The following is a 24,176-nucleotide window of genomic DNA, read 5'->3' on the forward strand; positions in this document are numbered from 1 at the left end:
TCATGCTTTCTATCAGAATAAAAAAATAACAATATGATTTAATAATGTTTCTACTTTCTCACCATTATATCCTATGCCTTTGTGCGTTTTACCAGGACGTAGAGCGTAAAATTGTATACATTTTGGCATTTAAAACAGAAAAACAGCAAAAACTGAGTTAATGCGTTCTGTCAGTATAGCCTCGATATACAACTATAAAAAATCATTTGAAAAAAAAATTACGATGCATTCGCGCCAATGTGCTTTGATAATAATTGAGCCATGTGCATCCTTTCTAGTTACATTTATGATGCGTTTCAAAAGTTACGTTAATTTTGGCAGCCGGTATTTACGTATCAATATTATCTTAAACTAACCAGTGTCAATATATTTCCAAATTTTAGTTATAAACTATTTTTATAATCAACTAGTGATTAACAAGATTTGAGGATGTAATTTTTTTTATTGAACATAAATAATATTTTGAAAACATTTTTTTTCAAAAGTGTTTTCGAATTGTGTATCTGCAATCATATTGTATATTTGGATATTTGAAATGAATTTTGCTTTTATCAAATAAGAATTAATATTTTATTGATTTAATATTCACACCGAGTAATAAAAATATTTTTTGTGAATTGTTTAATAATGAACCGATATGATTGAACCATATACAAAGTAATGAAACACGTTATGTAATTTTGTAGCTATATTGAAAATTCTGCTTCGCGAGTTATGTGAGAAGCCAGAGGGGAAATCTTATATTAATAAGGGTTATTGGGTTTCTGCCATGTAAACCGTAATTGGGTCCAGTGCGGCCGTTGGTCATGTTGAAGAAACTCCAATGATTGATGATGTGGTCTGTGGCGTCCGGGGATTTGGAAATATGTTATTTGAAGCCGTGTCAGAAGCAGTCATAAACTAAATACCGGACAATTCTGTTTATATCCTAACCACCCAGTTGTATGTCGATTATCCAATGAATCAATGTAAACGGAAGTATTTAACAAAAAAAGCGAACGAGATAATAATTATACTGCCAAAGTAATAAACATTAAATACGTCCTACGGGGAGTAGACACATAACGACCGTCATAGAAATCACGCATGCGCGAACAAAGGGAATGGAGTCATAGTTTGTGGTCCGGACCCCTCCCAGAAATGGAAAAAATACAAATTATTTAAATAAATGAAATATTACTTCTTCTTATTCTTCGTCAGGACATCATGACTGAGGGTCATGACTCGGATGATTTGGCTGTCGATCAGCCTATGAACGGGTTGGCTCTACTCCTCTCGGCATTCTACGACACGCAAGACCTGTGGCCACTGGAAGACCCGTACCACTCATAAATTAGTACAACCATCTGTGGCATCCAATGTTTGCTTTAATATTCCGATACGGCACGTCTAACAGATAAGACTGAGCGGATCATACAAACGGACACTAATGATCTAAATAATTATGACCGTTAAGCCAGTCAATAACCATTTGTTAATGCGACGGCTTGCAATAACTCGTATATGAACACAATTAGTTATAGCCTGCAAGCCAGGTGTTTATCGTTAGATTAAAAATGCGGATTTGCGTATGGAGAATTTACCTTTAAAATTGCGGTATTCCGCGGTTGGAGTGACGTGAAGCTATTACCAGTGGACGGAGTAAGGTTGTGCGCCCATTAAAGCCATTTGTGGTTGCGTTTTTATCCATCTAAACCCGCGCACGCATATCACGCCGACTGGATTTCACATTTAGCCAATGACATTTTTTCAAAATGGACTTCCTCTAAACGTCTAAACTATATATCTGTGTGATCCTGAAACCGTGGATGCAGGTTCCAAATCCGCGTCTAACAAAAAAATCACATGTTATTACAACGTTTTTCTTAGCTTGTATTCTTATTTGTCCGGTGGTTGTTTGTCCGGTACAAATCTTGCAATCGATTTTTAGCTAACTTTCCGACTAGCTAGACATTTGAATCTTTTAGGATATATCAGAACACGATGTCAATGCATTTTTTTAAAATACTTTTAGCCATCTTTAAGTAGAATTAATTTCATTTTCAGTTAATTCTGTTTTGTATGAAAAGTTATTTCGGAAGAAATCCGTAAAAAGTAAAACTGTTATTGGTTGCTAAGTGGGTCCTAGCAACTAAATTAATATTAATATATAACTGAGTTACTATGGAAATCAATATGACATTTCAGTATTATATCTATCAAGTACATTTTTTTTTGATCGTTTAAGCTAGTAAAGTCAAGTTTATATGATTCAACAGAAAATTTAAAAACATTGTATATAAAAAGTTCTCTTTATCTTGCTATTATTTTTTTGTTCATTCAGAGAAAGTACCCGATGGATTGGTATAATGGCTAACAGTCATTTATCGTAAAAAGTATATTGATAGGTTCCTATGTATGATTAAATGCATGTTGTGTTTTCAATGCGTATTCGATACAGCGCAACGACCCAATGGGTTGGGAGAATGGTTAACAACTATTCATCGTAAAGAAGTCTGCTAATATAAACTCGCATAATTAACTTGTCAATTTGTTTTCCTTTTTTTATTGAGGTCTATATCAACCGCCAAAGAACGACAATGGTAAAATACAGTTTATATACTATATATCTACTAATGATAATATATTAGAAACTTGAAAACTTACCACGGATAATCATCATAATATGATACTGTATAATGATAATAAAATATATTCTCCATGGATACTATAAGTGTAACAGGAATGTACCAATGAAATAAACGGTTCGTCGATTCTATGTAGATGTAGCATGTAACTATTTAAAACAAGTTGCAAGTAATGAAATTTGTGAAAACTAGTTTTCAGTTAGTCAGAAGTCAAGAGTACCAAGCGAAATTAGGTATATAAATATTATTACCCATAATATAAATTGAATTATTCTGGTGCGTACGCCGAGGCAAGTTTGGGTCGTTATCATAATATTATATTATGAAGAATATTATTATTATTATTAGAAGATATATATATATATATATATATATATTATACTACGACTTAAAAAAATAAAAGATAACTATAATGTGCATAAACTAATATTTTTTTCAATTTAGTCTAGTCTCAGATTTTCGATAAGTAATCCTGTTCTATTGTGTCGACTTTTCTGTTAATATCTTCAATAAGAAAAACGTTTATTCAATTTAACAAAGGCGATTGAAATTATAATTCACTTTATTAATATGGTTTCATTTAATGAAACATTTTTTTCGCTCAATTGTTATTGTGAATATTCCCGAAAGCTTTAGGGCCAGGTGCCTCCCAAACTATACGCCATGTATTTTATTCATATATTATTAAGAAATTAACGAATAATTGGTAATTATTCCTTATTATGTACGTTAGTGCCATTGAAAAATTAAACAAGGTGTCTAATTAAAAAAAAGATTGTGTGAATTCAAGGAAAATTCTTACACATTTTTTTATTCGTTTTCACAAAAATTGTATTTTGACAGATTGTTTGACATATTATATAATTGTATAGGAATAAATGAAATATTTTATTGTGACGAATCAGTAAATTATGAAATAAGATGAAGCTTGTGTATTTAATTAAATGGATTATAAGTAATATAATATTTATTATATTTTAATAATTTACGTACTGATTTTTAAAATTGGATTTTAAAATGTATATAATGTAATCTTGCTATTTGATGGGAGTGGACGAATTTTACTAATAAATAATAATAACAAGAAATTAATATTAAATCAATAGGCAAGACATATGTTTTTAAATGTAGATTTAGCACACTTGTATAAGTGCAACTTTAAGATAATAGCGATTTTGTTAAAAAAAAATAAAACTACCTATTTATACGGCATAAATAGCGTTTTAATTCAATGGGTTTAATGTTTTGGTACCTACGTAACTATATTATGTCTACGTTACTATTAAAATATTCGATGAGAGAAATGCATGTTGACCTATTGCTATATTAGAATTGATAAAGTTTGAGAACTCCTGGCTTAAACCATTCCGGCGAGGCTTTGTCGATAGACGGGACAATACTTTGACCAGTCTGTCATAAAATTGATTAAATCGTCGTGAGGGGTGGTTGTACGGGAGAGGGCAGATCGACAAGAGTGTGGGTAGAAGGGAGACGAACGAACGTGACGCGCATCCCTGCAAAGTTTTAAATTTGATTTCACACATTTTAAAGGTCCACTCGACACTTTGTGGCTCCCTGCTACAAATTTGTGACTCCTAAGCTTGACGTAAGTTCGAAATGGAAAATTTTACGAACCGGAGCGCTCGATAAATTTACGAAAATATTAACATAGTTATCTAATTTTTAGTGTATTTTATAAAAATAAGTGTTAGATTTATTGTTATACATGTCCTATCTAGCTCAGACGGTTTGATATTTTATTTGAAGAGACGGAGCTATCATTTTGGGGATTGTATAAACAGGAACGGTGCTCCGGTTTGCTCCGGTCCATTTTGAGCCCTGGGTATATATCTACATATTATATATAATATGTATTTTATATTTGGTATTTTTTTTATTTTGGGATTTCAAGTTATACACATTTATATTTTTATAAAAATCGATGTTTTTTAAAATAAATATAAAAATATTAAAACGATGAATTAGTCAAAAATCTAAACGACAAAAAATCTAAAACTTAATAATCTAAATTTTAATAATAGATATGACCATAAAATATAATGTAATGATAAGATGTGACCTTGCAACGAATTCACATTTTATTACATTTTTTTATAATTGTAAGTATATCTTTAAATTAAAAAAAAAAACAAAAAATCTTTTTAATGTTTTCAGATACATATTTATTAATTAATACAGTTGAAATTGTAAATTATCAAAAAAAAAATCTCAAATTGCAAGCTTCGTATTTTTCCGCTAGGTTCTCTGCTGGCATGCCTCTCCCCCTTAACTAAGACTTTAGTTAGGATATTTTAAAATATTGGGACTAAATATTTGGCTTCTGATATTTTTTGAGTCAGACTACCTTAAGATCTCTTTCAGGAAAACGATTTTTTTAAAGATTTAAAGCGCTTTTCAAATTTAGTTGCTATTGGCGAACGGCTTTTGTATTTTAAATCAAAGTAGTTAGGTACTTTAATTACTAACCGACGTCACGGATCACTTCAAGATTTTTTTGTTGTAACTTACTTGAACTTGCTAATAATTTTTAAGTAACTACTTTTTTATTCAAAGAATAAATCACAAGATTTAAGAATGCAACATTCTAAATATTGAAAATACATAATTTTGAAAACACTTTATATTATTATAACCAATAGAAAAAAAAATCTTTTTTGATAAAGTAAGAGCCATTTATTAGTTAAAATTTTTCGAAATTAAGTATGGTGCCTTTGGCATCGTGGTCTATGTGCATGGGCGTAAAAAACCCGAGAGACGCAGGTTCGATTCCTGCGGGGTTGTCTGACTTTTTCATAAAAGATTTTTTATATTGGTTATAATATAATATATTTTCTCAGAAGTGTTTTCAAAATTATGTATGTTCAATAATTAGAATGTTACATTATTAATTCATTTAATAAAAAAAATAGTGAATTAAAAATATATGATAGATTTTTGTTCGCCCTCGTTCAATGCACTTATGGATTGGGACGGTTGACCGCCATTGTATGTAAATAATATTTTCGTCTATGGTAATACGCATAACGCACCGAACGATTAATGCGCAAGTCTCATTGATAACTTTCCGTAAGTTTGTTCGGCGGTTACGCGAGTTTCCAAAAGCTAACGAAGGATCAGACGATATTAGAGGTCTGGGCAAAATCTTAGCCGGGCCCTTGTCGTGTTGCGGCCTCGTTCTTGTTCTTTTAGAGCCTCTTTGTTGACTCTACCCACGTATCGAGATAACAACCGAATACCTACGCCGGATATATTCGGATAAACTTGTGGAAGCTTCCCTCGACTCCTACGGGTGTGCAGGGGCGGATTGGTTTTGTAATGACGCATGTTGTTTATTTGGTATAATGTTTGTTTGTGTTTACCAAAATCAATGTATTTTAATATAATGCGGGGGTTTCTTTTTCAATTTAATCACGGAACCCTTTTATATTTTGTACAACAAAACGGAGCTACTCAAACATTTTTGCGTATCTACCTACTAAGTATTTTGGTATATTTAACGATTTTGAACAGTTTTTATTATAATTCCCAGTTTTATTTTGACTTCTGAAATATTATATGTACATTAATGACAGGGTTGAACTCATATTTTAATAAGCAAAATTATCGAGATGTTAAAAAAGGATATTTTTTATTATACTCCGAAAACGCCGGTTCAAAGAAACCAATTCCATTTCCATCAAATAGCTTTTAACCAAAGCTGTATTGTTATTTCTGAGATATAAATTAAAACTAATTTTATTTATAAAATGTAATCTTATGTATTGGAAAGATTTGTAAATATAATAAACAAGATGGGTGTCGTATTTTTTTCTAGAATGTATATGAGATGTTTTGAAATTATGTATGTTAATTTATAAATAGTTTCTGTTAGTGAACACCCACCTAATTTAGATTTCAACGGAGCTTATTATTTATTCATTTATGTTTTTAGTGCACTGAACTGTTTTGGGAAGCAGATGATAGCGCAAAGATTGCTTTGATGGTGACCGACCTCCGCTATGGAATGGCATGATAAGAAGAAGAATTCCCTGTGTACATCATCGTTGCTGTATAAATAAACTTTTCATATTTTTCGAAAGGACGTAAGTATTTCTAACCTTTGTTGTTTTATGAATAATTTTCTTTTTAACACTCAAAATAGTTCTAAAATTTTCAAGCTTTACTCGGGCTTGCAGAACTTTGAAAAGTCATGAGCTTTTTTATATTTGAGTGCAGCCCTATTGGAAAATTTGCAAAATTCCCTTATTGGTAACTTAATTAATCAGTGGCGAAAGGTGGAGGTAGGCTGTTAAGACTTGACATAAATGGTGCACACTAAGCTTTGTCAGTCAAAATTTTCATTGAACTGAGACTACAATGTATAGATGTGTTTGTTAGTTTTTAAAATTCAAGAAAACCTGCCTAATCCAAGCTATATAGTAGTAGTAGATAATAGTAAAAAAATATTCGTTTATCTATAACATATCTATAATATATACCTCCACCCTTTGCCGCTGTAATCAATAGACCAATAGTTTTTTGTTCATTTTCATACATCTAGACTCTGTCTTTTTTTTGTCTCTTGTTTTTTTAACATCTTTGATTTTACGAAATCATAATATTAGAAATTCATCTTTGAAACTCGCGTGGTTGCATTTGTGATACAGCAGGAAACTTTGTGGTGTCGAAGGTAACTATGAAATATTATTAATTTATTATCATCAATACTATTAGCTATGTATATAGTATAAAGTAAAAATATGTCATATTATGGCGGAATATAAGTGTGTCCACATCAAAACGACACATACACCAAAAAATACTAAGCTGCTATTTCTATCTTTTTTCTTTTGAACATCTCCGATCCTATAGACCGTCGCAGAGTGGAGGTTTGTATTAACAGATTTTTGTTTTTACGAGAAATGGATATTAGCCACTTGCTCAACCTATTAGGCCCATACTCTGACTCTAAACATCAATTGAAAAATAATACGTATGTGTATTTTCCAGACCCAGGATTCGAGCCTGGGACACACGACATTATGAGCTGACGGGTAAATCGCTCGGCCATCGTGAGCGTTACATACTATAGGTACAATAAAAACTCTGTTTTCAATACCCAAATATTGTTATTTATTAAAAACGACTTACACTATTCTACATTATTAAAATGTGTTCCCTTAGGTTAATTTTTAGACAAAGTTCCTTTTTCTAACATATCGTCACCCCAATACTACGACTAGATAACTCTGATTTCGTCATTGTTGGGAAAATGAAATTTAAACTTTACTTGATTAACATAAATCTAGGCTATAATTATTATTTAAAATAAAAAAATGAAAATTATGATTGTCTAATTGGGAACAATTAAGTAATGTTCAATTGTATGAAAAAATATTGTAGATATATTATTTTATTTACTTAATGTATTTCAGGTTTTAAAGTTATCTAATATTTTCAAACACAAAATTAATACAGTTCCCATTAACTTATGACTTGCCAAGTTTTATCTTTATATTTTTTTTATTATCTTTATGGTGCATCAAAATGTATAAAAATTTCAAATTTTCAATTAACGATTATCGGATCGAAAAGCCGATGCGCCGACAGAAAAAGGTATTTATTATAATAATTGTCTACATGGAATAAAATGTTTTGTAAAAAAATATACAAAACTCATGGCCACCTCTGCGGCACAATTACCTATATTTTGTTAGTAGTTACATACAACATATTTCTTACATATTGGAGTCATGAAAGAATGATAAAAAATACTGTATAAAAAATTGGGGCGGAATTTTGTTTAGGGACGTTATTGAATCAAGTTATTAGTTGTAGTATTGAGGTGACGATATAATTAATATACTAACTGATAATATATTTTGACCAGTTCGCTCCCTTTTATTTTATGGGCCGCGAACTCTGTGAGTCAGTACCTATCCCCGTAATCAATTTACGGAAATAACCGGACCGGAAGCGTATTTGGTGTAAGTCGTTCAACTAAGCGCCAAGATAATCATCAGTCATCATAAGCAACAGTCACAAAAGGTTTATTTATTGTGCCTGAGACATAACTAAGTGAGCTTTATAGGCTCAAAATTCACACATAACTGAAGGTCTGTGTATCACCTACTTCATCACTTAGCATGTAATAGGATGATTTAGGTTAGGTGCTGTTAATGAAGTTAAAACTTTAGAGGATTTGTGTTATACAATGATTACTGCAGTAATAGCTTTGGTCGAAGAATAATACCTACATTACGGAAAATCGTCTTGAAAATACCTTAACAGTATATGTTTAATACTGAGGAAGATATCACTGACTTATCACCGGCGAGCACAAAAAATTTGTGCATAGATATGAATACTCACACACGTCCAATACATGCACAATATTTTAACTGTTTCCGGAAAATCACAGAACAGATTAATAAATATAATTAAGATAGGCTACACAACATTTTGAAGCAGAGCTTTGAATGTGCGAGTGTTCTACGAAAACAAAACATACATTATAGACATGCAATAGTGTGTGTTGGAACCTTCAAATACTCACATCAATATTGAATGAGCGTCAGTGCATACACCGATGGCAGTTGTCAGAACGAAGGACAAGCTTAGAATGATGCATTCTTGACAATTGTTTAAGTTTATTCCATATTCTTCGGTTGTCTGTTACTCCACGCTCGGTAGGTATTTCGGTACCCATTAATTCTGCGTTCCCCACACTTGATTCTTAAAAGTTTTTAATATAGTTGAATTGGTTGCCATAGAAAACTAATGTTATATATTTTCAAAGCATTGAAACATGGCGATATGAAAAATATGGCGGTCTGTTTTGACGTTTTATTGTATTGTACGTAATGTACGTATGATGTCTTCTTCTTCTTCTTTGGCCATATCCGCCCCTTAACTGGAACATATAGACACCACGCGGCGCCTCCAAGAATCCCTGTCGCTCGCCAGTCTTCTTGCTTCATACCACGTCAAACCAGCATCCCGTAGCTCCGCCGTATACATTCTGTAGATTGTATTTAGCGGCCTTCTAGGACGCCGGAATCCGGTCGGCTTGAAGAACAGGCAAGCCAGGTTGAAGTTCTCTTCTGGAATCCGCAGCACGTGGTCGAGCCAGGTCCAACGTCGCCTCTTCACTTTCAGCGTGATGAGAGGCTGCTTGGTGCGTTCTCTTATCCCCTCGTTGCTCCTAAAGTCATACCACACCCAGTATTCGTCGTAAACATCTGTTTTCGAAGCTCAGTATACGGTTGCTCTGAGCCTTCGTAAGGTGCCAGGATTCGCTACCGTAAAGCAGCACCGTCAGAATGCAAGCGTCGAATAGGCGGCATTTGGTTTTGACCGAGTACAATCGTGAGTCCCAGACATTCCGCATCGAGTTGAATGTTGCTCCAGCCTCCCATTCGGATAGCGAGCTCTTTCTGCAAAATGCCATCTCCCGTGATGTGTACCCCCAGGTACTTGAAACTGTCGACGCTCTCGATGTTTTGTCCGTAGCTAATCAGAGGGAAATCTATATCAGGACAGGTGCTATCATACGTATCATACGTATGATGTACTACTAATAATATTAACGATTTTTTGTGACGGTTAAATACAACAGTTAACACTGACTAAATATGATTTATCTCAGTTAATACCTGGAAAATTAATTTCAAATGACAAGTGTAAAGGTGCCCACAACTAAATATGCAATGCGAAATGACTTATTTTTTTTTGGTTAAATTCCACACATTTAGGCACCGTTTCTATAGACGAAAATTGTTATTAAGTTCTTTGGAATAGGTAGGCAGAAAAAACTAATGACTAGATCGACGTTAATGCATCCTCGTTGTTGATGAGGTTACACATCTTTATCCTGTGGGTTAAAATATTGTTTTGATATATTTTTTTTTTGTTTCTTCGTTAAACACTATAACAGACCGTGAAGCCCAATCACAGTGGCAAAACTCCCAGGCTTGAAGAATTTACATATAAAATTATGTAAATATATTTTGACCTCACCGGGAATCAAACCCGGAGCTCCCGGATGGAAGGCCAGCGCCTTACGCACTGCACCACGAGAGCCGCCAATGATGAATAACTGAATGAACTGAATTTCATTTATATATTATAATAATTTTATTTATTATTTATGGCATGGAATTATTCAACCGAAAATATAATACGAAATGTTGCAGTCATACGATTACCATACCATTTTTCTTTTGAAGACCGCAACCTTTCAACGTACACTATTATATTTCGGCTAGAATCTATTGTATCACAGCCACAGGGACGGAGGCGATCTCAATCGAGCAACACAACGAAGGAAACCGCATCTCTTCGCTGACGTGATCGGAATCGCTTAGAACGGAAATATTGAGGAAACGAACGCAGAATAAAACAGCGAAATCAATTTATTTTGGCGCACAACTTTACCGCGCTCCTTGATGGATGAAGAGATGATAGGGCGTGTGGCATGGATGCCAATACTAATAGATTCAAGGTGAATAAATTACTTGAGAGAAAAGCCTTGTGCTTGAATTACACACATTGTATTAAATTGCATGTTTCGAATTATATCCTTATGCCAAGATAAACCTAGTAGGTATTATATAATATATATCCACTTAAGAAGAATACTTGCACACTAAAAAAAATCTAAATACGATAAAACTATTATAAATTTATAGGATAACATTTATATTATTTAAATAATTATGTAGGACGTAGGTAGGACATCGATATCATTTTATTCAAAAATATAGATATAAGTATACTTATTTTATTGGTTATATAGGTAATATGTGTTAAAATATTTTTTTTTAACTATCGATGGAAAGATGTTGCGTGTTTGTAATTGATTGTTTTTAATTTTATGCCGAAATGACGCAGGACGCAGGTCCATTTCGAATAATTTATTATTGATTTTTAGCTGAGTTAAAAAAATCTAGCAGACGCCGTTGACTTTCACGTTTACCCCGTCTACTAGATAGTTCACGTCGATTCAACCGTAGACCTCTATCTGTTTTCTCGGGTACATTACGAATACCCAGACACTCCAGACTTTTAGTCTAGCGATAAACATCCGATCAGCAGTTATAACTACGTATGCTCACTTAAAAGATAGAGCGACGTATCGCTTCCACATGTGGTTATCGAATGCGTGTGGCCTAGCAGGTATAATTATTGGGATCGTCAGTTTATGTTCAAGTGGTCCTCGTTTTTTTTCTTTGAAAAACACACCGTGTTAGAATATTAAAGCAAACATTGGATGACCCTGATGGGTGCAACGATTATTCATGAGTTCCTACCATGGGTCTCCCAACTGTAGAGTTGAGTTGAAAAACAAAAAATATAATCTTTCATTCATCTAAATAATTTGTATTTTTACAATTCTGGGAAGGAGGGTTACCAGCCAAACCACCCCTTGTAAGCACACCTGAAATGATTGGTTGAGACCTTTGATTTAATATCAATATCTAGATCTGAAGGTTTGAAAAAGAGCTGACCAACGATCAAAATAAATATGCTTTGTTTTGGAGCATATTTATTTTGATGGATAATATTATGAAGAAATATGGAGTCTTAAAATGTTGGTTAAAACCTAAATTTAATTATATTTGTTTTTAAACACTTTAGTTAATAGTTTAGGCACGGGTTCACAACCCATGGATCGCGACATCTAAGGGGCTTGTAAAAAATTCAAACTAAACTAAACAAACAATAATTTGACTTTGATCTTTTATTTAATAAATTAAATTTTTAATGAGTGTTTCATGTCGATGTCAAATATGGACTTTTTACTGACGGAATCTCAGATATTTAAGTAGTTCAAGTTAATATAAAACTATAAAACTTGAGTCAGTAATATTTGAAAATATGTGCCTTATTTCTTAATGTAATATAATACTAATACGAATAATAACTATAATGTTATTATTTATTTAATGTAACCAAGAAATAACAACAGAGAAAATAAGTATCGTAAAGTAATGAAAACACCGTGTTAATCCGGCTTTAGAGTCAAAAAACAGTCATACGACTTTATCGTATCAGCGTTGCGTGATTTCAGACTCCATAAAAGTTTTACGTTCGCGTAAAAATCGATTTATTCGTAGGTAGGCAATTGATACCATCAATTGAATTTTCTCCAAATGTTTTACTGTCGGACTGTAAAAATAAGACAGTTCTGTGTTTTTTCTTTCATTTAAGAAATACGTCAACGTCGTTTGCCGAGGCACATAACTCACATAACTGTAAAAGTTTCTGTCTATCCAAAGAAAAGAGTATTTGTTAAGAATTTTGTATCACTGGATACGTATTCATCTATCTATAAGTTAGTATTACTTCAATAAAGTTAAAGCCTTCTCAGAATGTCTGCGAAATATTTGCTTGGATATTGTTTATACAGCAAAACATGAACATTAAAAGAAAACGTGTCTCAGACCAATTATTGTGACATATCTGCGACAGAGAAAACATATCTGTGAACAAGACATTATATAATATATACGTGAGTACACTCACATACATCGCAGGCTAGACCATCAGATATCATCAGAATCGAAATCAAATACTTTATCTGTATCTACTGTATACCTAATCCTACAGCATACATAAATGTCGTTTTTGTCCTGTCTTGTTTTATAAATGAGTGTTTTGTTGTCCTTTGACATTTTTTTTGATTTTCTAAACAATTTATTATTTAAATATAAATATAAATATTTATATAAATTAAACAACTGAGATGGCCGTAATTTTATTTAAATACACTTTTGAGATGTTGTATGCTGAGCAAATCACACTCAGATATCTATATTGCAAAACCTGCTCTATCGGTCGCATCGGTGCATTACCCTTTAATGTCTCCAAAATAACACGTTAGTTAGATACTGGTTGATAACCAGTTCACATCAGAAAGAATGTTGGGTATATATTGGGTGGTCTATACTCTAGAGTGGATACAATAAAAATAAGATTAAAATGATATTTCCTTAACATATTTTTTTTTGTATATTTCTGCACACTTAACCAGTGTCTACCGGTTTGATTTGATAAAGTCGATATTTTTAATTGATTAGGTACCAATGAATAGTAAAAAAATAGATTTATTGGGTTGTTTTTAATTACTCAGTTTTATCGGATTAATGACATACTTAGCTACATACTGTAAGATCGAATGAGTAGATGCGTTGTCGTATTTCTGTTCTAATGTTAATTCGATTCTGTAATTCGAATAAAGCCCCTAGGGGCATATTATTTTGTTTCAATAATATGTAGTAATTGTAATATCGAGTTTCTGACGGTCATTTATAATTCCCTAAAGCCTTGTTAAGAGGGCAAATGTTTTTTCTAGCGAATTAAAAACAAAAATAAGTGCCGGCTAAATGTTTTACAAAAAGGAAAGCAATAACAGATGACGGGGGGTCGCTAATTAATTATATCCCCTTTGAAGTTTGCTTACAAATATCATTTCGTATATAATTTTTTACAGCAGATTATGAAGACACTAAGTATTAACTTAAAAAATATACACAACAAATCCACAATCAGCATCTTAACAAGTTTTAATTACGGTTCTTATTATTCAAACACAGAAGATTTTCGTTTTTAATATCGCACAAAAATATATTATACCTCATGTTTATTTAGTGAAAATAATAATCATGTTATATTTATACATCTTTTAAAACACACTTTTAATGTTCATGTTAAATTAGTTTCAATATTATGATTCACGCTGACTTTATCTTGTCACCCGCAACTCCTTTCCTGAGAATAATTTAATGACTTCTTATTCTGCTTATATTCTGTTAGGTCTATTTTGAAGAATCGAAGTCCTAGAACTCTTTCCATCTTTTATGAAGTTTATCGGATTGCCGACAATCAGTGGGTCTTCGTGGTGCACGTGGTTTTACCCATTAATTCTACAATATTCTTATTTATCTTCCCATATAACAGGGTTGGTGAACCTTTTTACGTACGCGTACCAAAATTTCCCAAATAATATTTTTCGACTGTCTGACGTGCCAAGCCATTGGTGAAAATTTGTTTTTTGAAAGTTTTTAAGATTTCCATTAAAAAAGTTTAAAAATTACAATTGTGTTCTTGATATTCTATCTCTCATTATTCACCGTGCTTCTAGCCGAATGTATAACTTTTGTTATATGAATATTTTTTTCCTTGTTTCCAGAATTCACAAAAAGATCGTGGAAGCATTTAAATCACTCTTCTTTCATATTATATTCTCCATCACTGACCGGTTTTCTATTTTTAGAGATTATATTTGAGGAAAATAACAAGCAGTTATTGTATTTGAATGACTGTCGATAATTAATTTCATAAGGTTTGTTGATTGAATATTTTTATTTTTAATTCCCCGATCCTAGGGACCGACCTATGCAATAATTGTACGAGTATATTCACATTAAATGTAATGATTATTCTTGAACAGGATTTGCATGGTATTTTTTATACAATGCGATTTGTCATTTATGCATGAAATTTTTCGTTTCCGTTTTTCGCAACGATAAACATAATATGAAAAACCGAAGAAAATACACATGGCGTCGTCATTATTTAAAAAAAATAATTATATACAATAGTAATTCATTTTCTCTTTAAAATGAAACATTTGCGTGCCATGCAAAATCATCTCGCGTGCCATAGGTTCGCCATCTCTGCCATATAACATCGTAAATTTAATAAAATTCTCAAATCTGTTATTTTTTTTATTTGAACTCTGATTTTTTGTCTGCGACGAATCTCAGTGCTTTTATATTTAGGATTCACAGCATACATTTTGACCGTGTATGCTCTCTGTCTCCGAACACCAAATTTATTAGCGAAAGAGGTAAACCAAGTTACTGGAAAACAATAAAATTTCAAACGGGACAAAAACAGAAATAATTCTTATCAACAAGTAATGTGATATAAAAACAATAACAAAGTTTTGCGTTTTTCCTCTGCTGAAAAAACTTTTAGAGCAAACCTCGTAGGTAATAGTGCCAAATACTATTGTCAGTTTTCCAAATTTATTTTGATCGATGTCATGCATCAACATATATATTATCAAGGTATAGGCTGTCTTATATTTCACTTATGGACTTATATAAACACCGCATATGAAACTTTTTCAATGAATACGCTATTTCTTTTGGAAATTTCGTCAATAAATAATTGCCCAATTAGAAAAGTCTTTGCCGCTATGTTCACTTCATTGCATATTTGATTTCTTGAAAAGTTTATAAATACGTTAATCTATATCTAGCAATAGGCTAAAACGTTTTATATATATTTTAAACTCTTTTCTTTGATTTTGATACCTAAGAATATTTATTTAAAATTATCAAAAATCGTTTTCCCTTCGATTCTGCTTCCAATATTTTTTGATTAATCCTCAATGTCTTTCATGTAAGCGGTGTGTCTTGGTTACCACCAGTAAAAATATGTACGTATTTAATGATTCGTATAAATTACGGCGAATCCTCTACCTACCAGAGGTACATAGCGAAAAAATACGAAGCTTGTAATTTGAGACATTTAAAAAAATTAACATGGAACCTGTATTAATTAAAAATATATATCTGAAAACATTTAAAAGAAAAATATTTGTTATCATAAGTCAAATATAAATAATGTTAAAAAATTTGAATTTTTTGAAAAATTAGTTTATTAAGTTTTCTATACTGTAATGAAGAGGTTTTTAACTAATTCATAGTTTTAATATTTATTTAAATAAATTTGTATTGAAACCTTTTTTATCATTTAATGTTTTGGAGATTCTTAAAATATATTTTTTATATACTTAATGAAAAATATAACATTCTTACACCTTGTGTATATTCAGTATTAAATATAAAAATATAGTTTGTTTAAAAATAAATATACGCATTTTGTACTTTTTTATATTGAATTCATTTTAGCGATTCAGGTTTTTCCTTACGGCTTCTTCAGGCTGTGTAAACCTACTCAATGTGAAATACGGGAAGCTTAAAATTTTCCAATACCTACTAAAAACTTTTCAACAATTGATGGAATTTCATGGCTTTCGCATAATAAAGAATTGAGTTTGAGTTGAGATTTATTATTCTTTAAATTATAACGATTGCTCATTTAGTTATGCCACATGGTAACGTTGTTGTATAGGGCGCTTATCTCTAAAGACGTTGGTCACAAATTCGAGTCATCGCGGTGTTGTAAAAATTATGTTTTTCAATATGTGTTTGATTCATTATCAGTCCACTTTTCGTTTTAATTTCTGTGGGTATCATAATATAAGATCATATCATAAATATAGAATCAAAATACATAGTTATCTATTTAATTTTGAAAATACTTCATTACAACTAGGGAATCCAATCCCGGGATCCCGAATCCCGGGATCCCGGGATCCCGAGATATTTTCAATACCTATGAATCCCGGGATTGATAAACATAATCCCGGGATTTTGGGATTGATTTTTTTATCAATTTTTATGGAAAATATAACAGAAAACATACTTTTAATACAAAATAACTACATTAGAAATAAACTGAGTTTGAATGAAGTTTGATGTGTAGGTTGCCGATTCATTTTATTTTTTCACATAGATTATTAAAAATGAGAAAGATTGGTAAAAAAACAATGCTTCGCACTTTTAACAAAGTAATTCCACCATGATATCATACGTTTTACGGCAGTTTCATATTTGGCTGACTAATTAGATTTATGAAGCGGAAAGGCCATAAGTACGCCATGATTATTTGCTTTACTATTTTAAATCTCGCTGATCTATTCATTATGTCTTTACTATCAGAAATAGCAATCTCATATTAAATTCACAATCTATTCATTATGTCTTTACTATCAGAAATAGCAATCTCATATTAAATTCACATTATTATTTATATTACAATATTATTTACTCCATTAAACTTGTGTATTTCCAAGATTTAACGTATACAATATTAACAATAAATGTCTTAAATAGTATAAATTATACTAGATTTATTTTTGACCGATTTTATCAATGTTATTTGTAAATATAAAAATTTTATATTAACAATGGAAAAAAATCCCAATCCCGGGACCAGTCCCGGGATCCCGGGATTGTCAAATTGTAATCCCGAAATCCCGGGATCAGAATATTGGCTCGGGATTGGATTCCCTAATTACAACCAATAGATTTTTCTTTTAAAGTAAGACACCCCCAGAATCGAACCTGCATCTCTCGGATATCGCGCCCGCCGCGCATTTATGTTTGTTCAATACTTAGAATATTACATTCTTAAATCTTGTGAATTATTCGTTGAATAAAAAAAATATTTAATTACATAGTTATCCTATATAAAATCTGTTATAACTTTTTTTTAAATTAAATTCAATTTATTAATTTTTAACATATTATGGACATTACAAATTATAAGTTTAAGACGTTCAACATGATATGAAACATTAAAGAAGAAGAAAAAAGTAATAATACTGATAAAATGAAAATATAAAAAGAAGGCATAATATAAACATACAAAAGCAGTGAAAATATAATTATACATCTTCATAGTTATCATTTATTTACTTATTAACTTTGTATTTACGAGTACCACTGATTATAAAAAATATTTAATAGTATAGTTACGTGTTTAGCTCTCATAGTAAGTATTATTTATACTGTAGGTAAGTATCAACATATAACTATACGTAATATAAATGGTGTCAATTCTTTGCCGTAGATATTGCTTCAGACATTACCCACTTAAGTATCTAAAACTCATGAAATTTGATTATACACCATAATAAAATTACAATTCCAGTTATTGGGACACCTGATTAAATCTAATATTCATACTTATTTCTTATAGCTGACCGTTTTAACCCCAGCCACCCTGTAATTACATTTGGCACTAGAATTCGTATTACCCCCGATGACAATAAACGTAAAACTTTTTGCATATCTACCACAGAAGGTAGTTTCCCCGTGAGAGCCTTACGGAAAGTGCCTCTAAACTTTAGTAGGTATCCAGTCTTATGGGTTTCTTGGATCTTACGCACTCTACCGCAGCAGCCTCACGGGAAAACATGTGAATGACAATACGTCTATCAAATAAATGCCATCTCTGTATTCCATTGGAAAACTTTGTAAAATATTAATTCAATCGTCATTCGACATAAGTAAGTAATGGAATCAATGTACATATTGTATAGGTACTTTAATGTTTTTCCGGTAAACCTTAATTTGATTCAAACCACAAAACCCGGTCGCTTCAGTCACATACATTTATATGTAAGGTAATTTAGTCGTGATTAGGTATATAATAGCGCGGTTTATTTTATTGTTAAAGTATGTATGACGGAATCCAATGAATGCAGGTTAGAACCCTCCTTCGTACTGATATGTTTTCAAAAGTATTTTAAAAATCACTACCTATACATAATATATAATATGTTGGTTAAAATGCTGCCATAATATTATGTTCTTCTTATTTCTCTTATTAAGTCAAATATGTTCTAAGGCCTTGTATATATGGCGCGTTTTCACTCGCGCGTATTCCAGGTACTCACTCACTCGCGCCGTGACGAGTCTCGCGCGCGGTCTAGGTACAGGTAACTTCACTGAGGTGTCCACATGCACTCGCGACGAATCGCGGCGAGACACGCGCCATGTGGACAAGGCCTAAGTAAAGCACGAGGCTACCATGCAGCGCTTCTAAGGGGTAAAAATCCTTGTCGTTTGCCAGTCTATTAATGTTGGCATATCATCCTGCAGTTTTTACGTGTCATTTGGTGGCAATAATAAATAATGAATTAGAGCTTAATTGAAATAGGGGTACAAAGTCGCGGTTTTACGGCATATTGCGATGGAAAAATTATGACAGCTAAACCGTAAAAGAGCAATTTTCTACATAAGTATTGCACGTAAGGTAGTCACTATTTTTATGAGTTAATATTTAGCAGCCTTCCTGGAAACCGGTGTATATAGTACACATCACTGGCGAAGGGTGGAGGGTCCGACATAAATAGTACACATTAAACTTTGTCAGTCGTACATCTTTTGTTTAGACTAAAATATGCAGATAGTATTAATTAGTTTTTAAAATTAATTAAAACCTATGTAGACCGAGCCATTATTAGATAATAGTTGTATTTATTATATAAAATATCTACAATTATGCCATTAAATCATCAATAGTTTCATAGATAGAATAATATTTTGTATCTCTTATGGTTTGATTAGGCAGGGCTAAATTAATTTAACAAACTAACTAATATGTATTCTTAATTCAACGAAAACAAATAAGTATGACTGAAAAAGTGTGCAATTTTTTTTATCGGATCGCCCATAGAACGCCTAATATATTATGGCTTGGCAGAGGCAGGATTTAATAATTGATTTTTAAAAACTTACCAAGACTATCTGCAAATTATTGTCTTAGTTTAATGAAAACAAATACGCATGACTGACAAAGTGTGCACTATTTATATCGGATCTTGATATGTTAAATAATATATGTTATTTATTGAAATTGTCATTTGAATACCAAACAATAACATTACGTAAGTAAAATATTTAGGAGTTTTATTTGAGTAATGATTTTTACGGCAGATTTAAAAAAAACACATTTTGATTCGATTAGGTTATAATCTGCGCAGCGAGCGAAAAAATGACTCGGTCGCTTCATTGCGAGGAGGAAGACGCTCGCTGTTTGTTGGGAGGGTAAAAAATGAATAATATTAATTCTTACTTGCCTTTGCACAAAAAAGAAAACATTTTCGGCTCACTTAAAATAAGCTTGATACAACATCAACAAGTTGCGTTGACTGTCTCAATGGATCTTTAATCTTGTTTGGCGGGCGAAATCCCCGGAAATGCTTCCCCCCCTTTTGTTTTCGTATCTTATTCGTTTATGTGAAATGGGCAATTTTTAAGAATTCGAATGTTTCATTTCAATTCCATTCTCGTTTACACCCGACGACAATAAAGCTAATAAATGAAAAATCATGTTACTCAGCAATGTTACATTAAATATTTCCAAGTTTATAATCTCCAGACCATGAGTCAAGATGGGAATTGAGATGGAAAAAAACATTTGAATGACACATCTATTTTGTAATCGAGACATAAGTCTTAACACTCGATGGAAAATGATCATGTTATGAATTATATTTGAGTTGGTTGGTCTATACTCTATTGAGTCAAAGTGTTCAGAAGGCTGCAAGCTTTCGAGATGTGGCTGTATTGCCGTACGATCTGAATTGAAAAATGAGTTTTTAGGATAATATCTGTTTGGCGGTGGATGAAGTGGATGAGATAAAGTCGTTGTTGCTTGGATGTTGTGAGAAGAGAGTTTATTGGTTGTTACAAGACTATATAAATACAATTATAAAGATGACAGCGTGAGATTAAAATCGCGGTTAATGATGTACTAGTGAGATCGATGTGATCAAAATGAATGATTGATTATATTAATGGACTGAGAGACCTGTGAAATGACGATTGACTATGTCGAGTAAAAGACTCGTGATAATAGTAGTGCGTCTCATGATGGACTCGATGAGTGAGTGAGAATTCATGAATTGTCCTCCCAATTTATACAAATACAGTACATTTATTACAAAAGATATTGTCGCAATTATGAAATCATAATATACCCTACTGATCCAGTTATGATTGATAAAATGCTGAGTGGTATGATTGCTACATCTACTACAAATACGTCAAGTGCTGATTCTGGATTCCAGAAGTGTTTATAGAAAACAAAAATTCACCTTTATAAAACTGTTATACGCAGCGATAGAATATGGAAGCGAGTTGAGCAATGGAGGGGAACCAAGGAAGAAAAAAGCTACATACGGAAAGCGGAGGAGAAAGCATTGGTGAACGGTACCTATCGCCATCGAAAGAAGAAAAATAAAGCTAGAAACACATTACGTTCACACCACACAAGGGTATGTGAGCTCACGGTGGGCTCGCGCCACGGGTAAAAGTGTTCAATGTTGTTTTACTTGGTATTGAAAATGTTATCAGACAGAAACTCCCGTCCCAACGCACATTTAGAGTTGAAACGTCAGTTAGCAAAACCGGACTTAAGGTCATCTCCTTCACGTTTATCACGCCATACTACCAACCCCATGCGTAGTATAATATTTCTATGTTTTCTAAATATTCACACATTTTTTTGGGATCACGTGCTCTCACGTAACTTTGTTTTTAGTGGTTTTGAAGAGAACTAAAAAATGACAGGTAATTGACACAAAGTTATTGTAGGTTGTCAGTTTTATATTATTGAAATTTTTGGAGGTTCCAGCATCTAATATATGAGCTCACTTGATGTAATGACACAATGTAGATGTTTCTAGCATAATACCCCTTTTACACTGCATGGATTTATTGTTGACAGTAGGTATTATCGCGGCCATAACAAGAAAATGTATGGGTAAACATATCTTATTATCTTGCAGTTGCAAGCTTGCATGCATGAATCAAATAAATTTGGAAGCTTCTGAATTTTCATGCGACAGTAGAATTTTTTCGATCTGCGCCTGCGCAGTAAAACGATAGTGGCGAACCTGCCGGCAATAAAGTGAACAACGAACAAATTTCCAGGTTGATCGATTTTCACTACCTGTCAAATAGTACGAAATAGTACCATAAAATGACAATATCGCGTCTCGCTCACTCTCAAAGAATGAGATTGGAGAGACAGTGGGCACTTTTACGTGTAAACAGTTATTGTCACGATAGTTTAAAATACGCACTATTGCTGCCAGTAAATCGTTAGTAGGTGCTATAATGGTTTTCCATGACGATTCAACTTTACACAGCATTTAAGGTTATACTTCAGCTGAGGCATGGTCTAAAAAGATCGTGACTAGGGCGACTAGGCGACGCGCGGATTGTGCAAATGACGCGTGCCGAACGAAATATAATTTGTCATAAAAATCCAACATGCGTCCATTTAATATTATGTTTATTGTTATATTATTAATAATAATAGTATATTCATTGACACGTTTTTTTAAAAGTACATACCTAAAGTTTTTTAGTCATCTTTACACGATTTAAAAATATTTTCATCCGACGCCATGGAAAAACAAATCGACGTGCAGACACCTCTACTGTCAGTCTCCGAATGGCAACGCGGCCGAAATTTCATTCCACAAACAGTTAAAAATTATTTGCTGTTTCACTTATGTACGCTCTTAAGTGGATATTTATTCTCCAGAACAGACTAATATATTCATTTTCATCTGATATTAAGTAAATATTAGGCAGGTATTTTAATGACACATGTAATCATTAGATATTAATTCATATCTGTACATAGATAACCGATTGAGTTTGATAAATAGTCACTAAATGTAATTTTGTAATAGTGTATATTTTCCAAGTTCATCAAAAATAATATAATATTCATTATGGTCAATAATGTATAAGTAATTATGAATTTTATGCAATAATGATAATACCAACTGTTAATGGATATTTAATTAGGTATGATCCGGTAAAATTGCCGCAAGATACGACGCAACAATCATTATGTCAACATGATGAATGATGATGATCAATTTATAATAATATTTTCATGTGTTTTTTTCAAGCCGGTATTAGTATGTAGCTACTTAATTTATTAATTTGAAAACTAACATCAGTGATTTACCGATGTTGAAAAAAATGTGTTAGCAACTACTTTAAAATTGCATTTATTTACTACATAGTCAGTAGGGAATCCAATTCCGAGCCAAAATTCTGATCTCGGGATTTCGGGATTACAATTTGACAATAACGGGATCCCGGGACTGGTCCCGGGATTGGCATTTTTTCCATTGTTAATATAAAATTTTTATATTTACAAATAACATTGATAAAATCGGTCAAAAATAAATCTAGTATAATTTATACTATTTAAGACATTTATTGATAATTTTGTATATCTACGTTTAATCTTGGAAATACATAAGTTTAATGGAGTAAATAATATTGTAATATAAATAATAATGTAAATTCAATATGAGATTGCTGTTTCTGATAGTAAAGACTTGATGAATGGATTAGAGAGATTTAAAATAGTAAAGCAAATAATCATGGTGTACTTATGGCCTTTCCGCTTCACAAAGTTAATTAGTCAGCCAAATATAAACTGCCGTAAAACGTATGAGATCATGGTGGAATTACTTTGTTAAAAGTGCGAAGCATTGTTATTTTCCAGTCTTTCTCATTTTTAATAATTTATGTGAAAAAATAAAATGAATCGGCAACTTATACATGGGTATAAATCAGACTTCATTCAAACTCAGTTTATTTCTAATGTAGTGAAAAGTATTTTTTTTTGTTATTTTTTCGTTTTTATTTTATTTTCCATAAAAATTTATAAAAATCAATCCCGAAAGTTTAGGATTATGTTTATCAATCCCGGGATTCATAGGTATCGAAAATAGCTCGGGATATCACGGGATTGGAATCCCTAGGCAGTATAATATAAAGCCAGGAAAAAAATTCGTCACTTTTCACTCATAGTTAGTAACGCTAATTGTATAGCCTTTATTAGTGACACAAAATGTAACATCTCGTT

At 32.1% G+C, this 24,176-nt stretch overlaps 1 protein-coding gene across 7 annotated transcripts in view; it reads right to left on the minus strand.

Annotated features, from left to right (window-relative positions):
* Positions 1-24,176, minus strand: part of LOC147067947 (Ig-like and fibronectin type-III domain-containing protein 2) — a 277,069-nt gene that overhangs the window by 33,697 nt on the left and 219,196 nt on the right. The window lies entirely within an intron of this gene.

Source organism: Rhyacophila brunnea, unplaced genomic scaffold, assembly GCF_057557595.1.
Source record: "Rhyacophila brunnea isolate RB1 unplaced genomic scaffold, BYU_Rbru_1.0 scaffold_3, whole genome shotgun sequence".
In the NCBI taxonomy this organism is placed as follows: domain Eukaryota; kingdom Metazoa; phylum Arthropoda; class Insecta; order Trichoptera; family Rhyacophilidae; genus Rhyacophila; species Rhyacophila brunnea.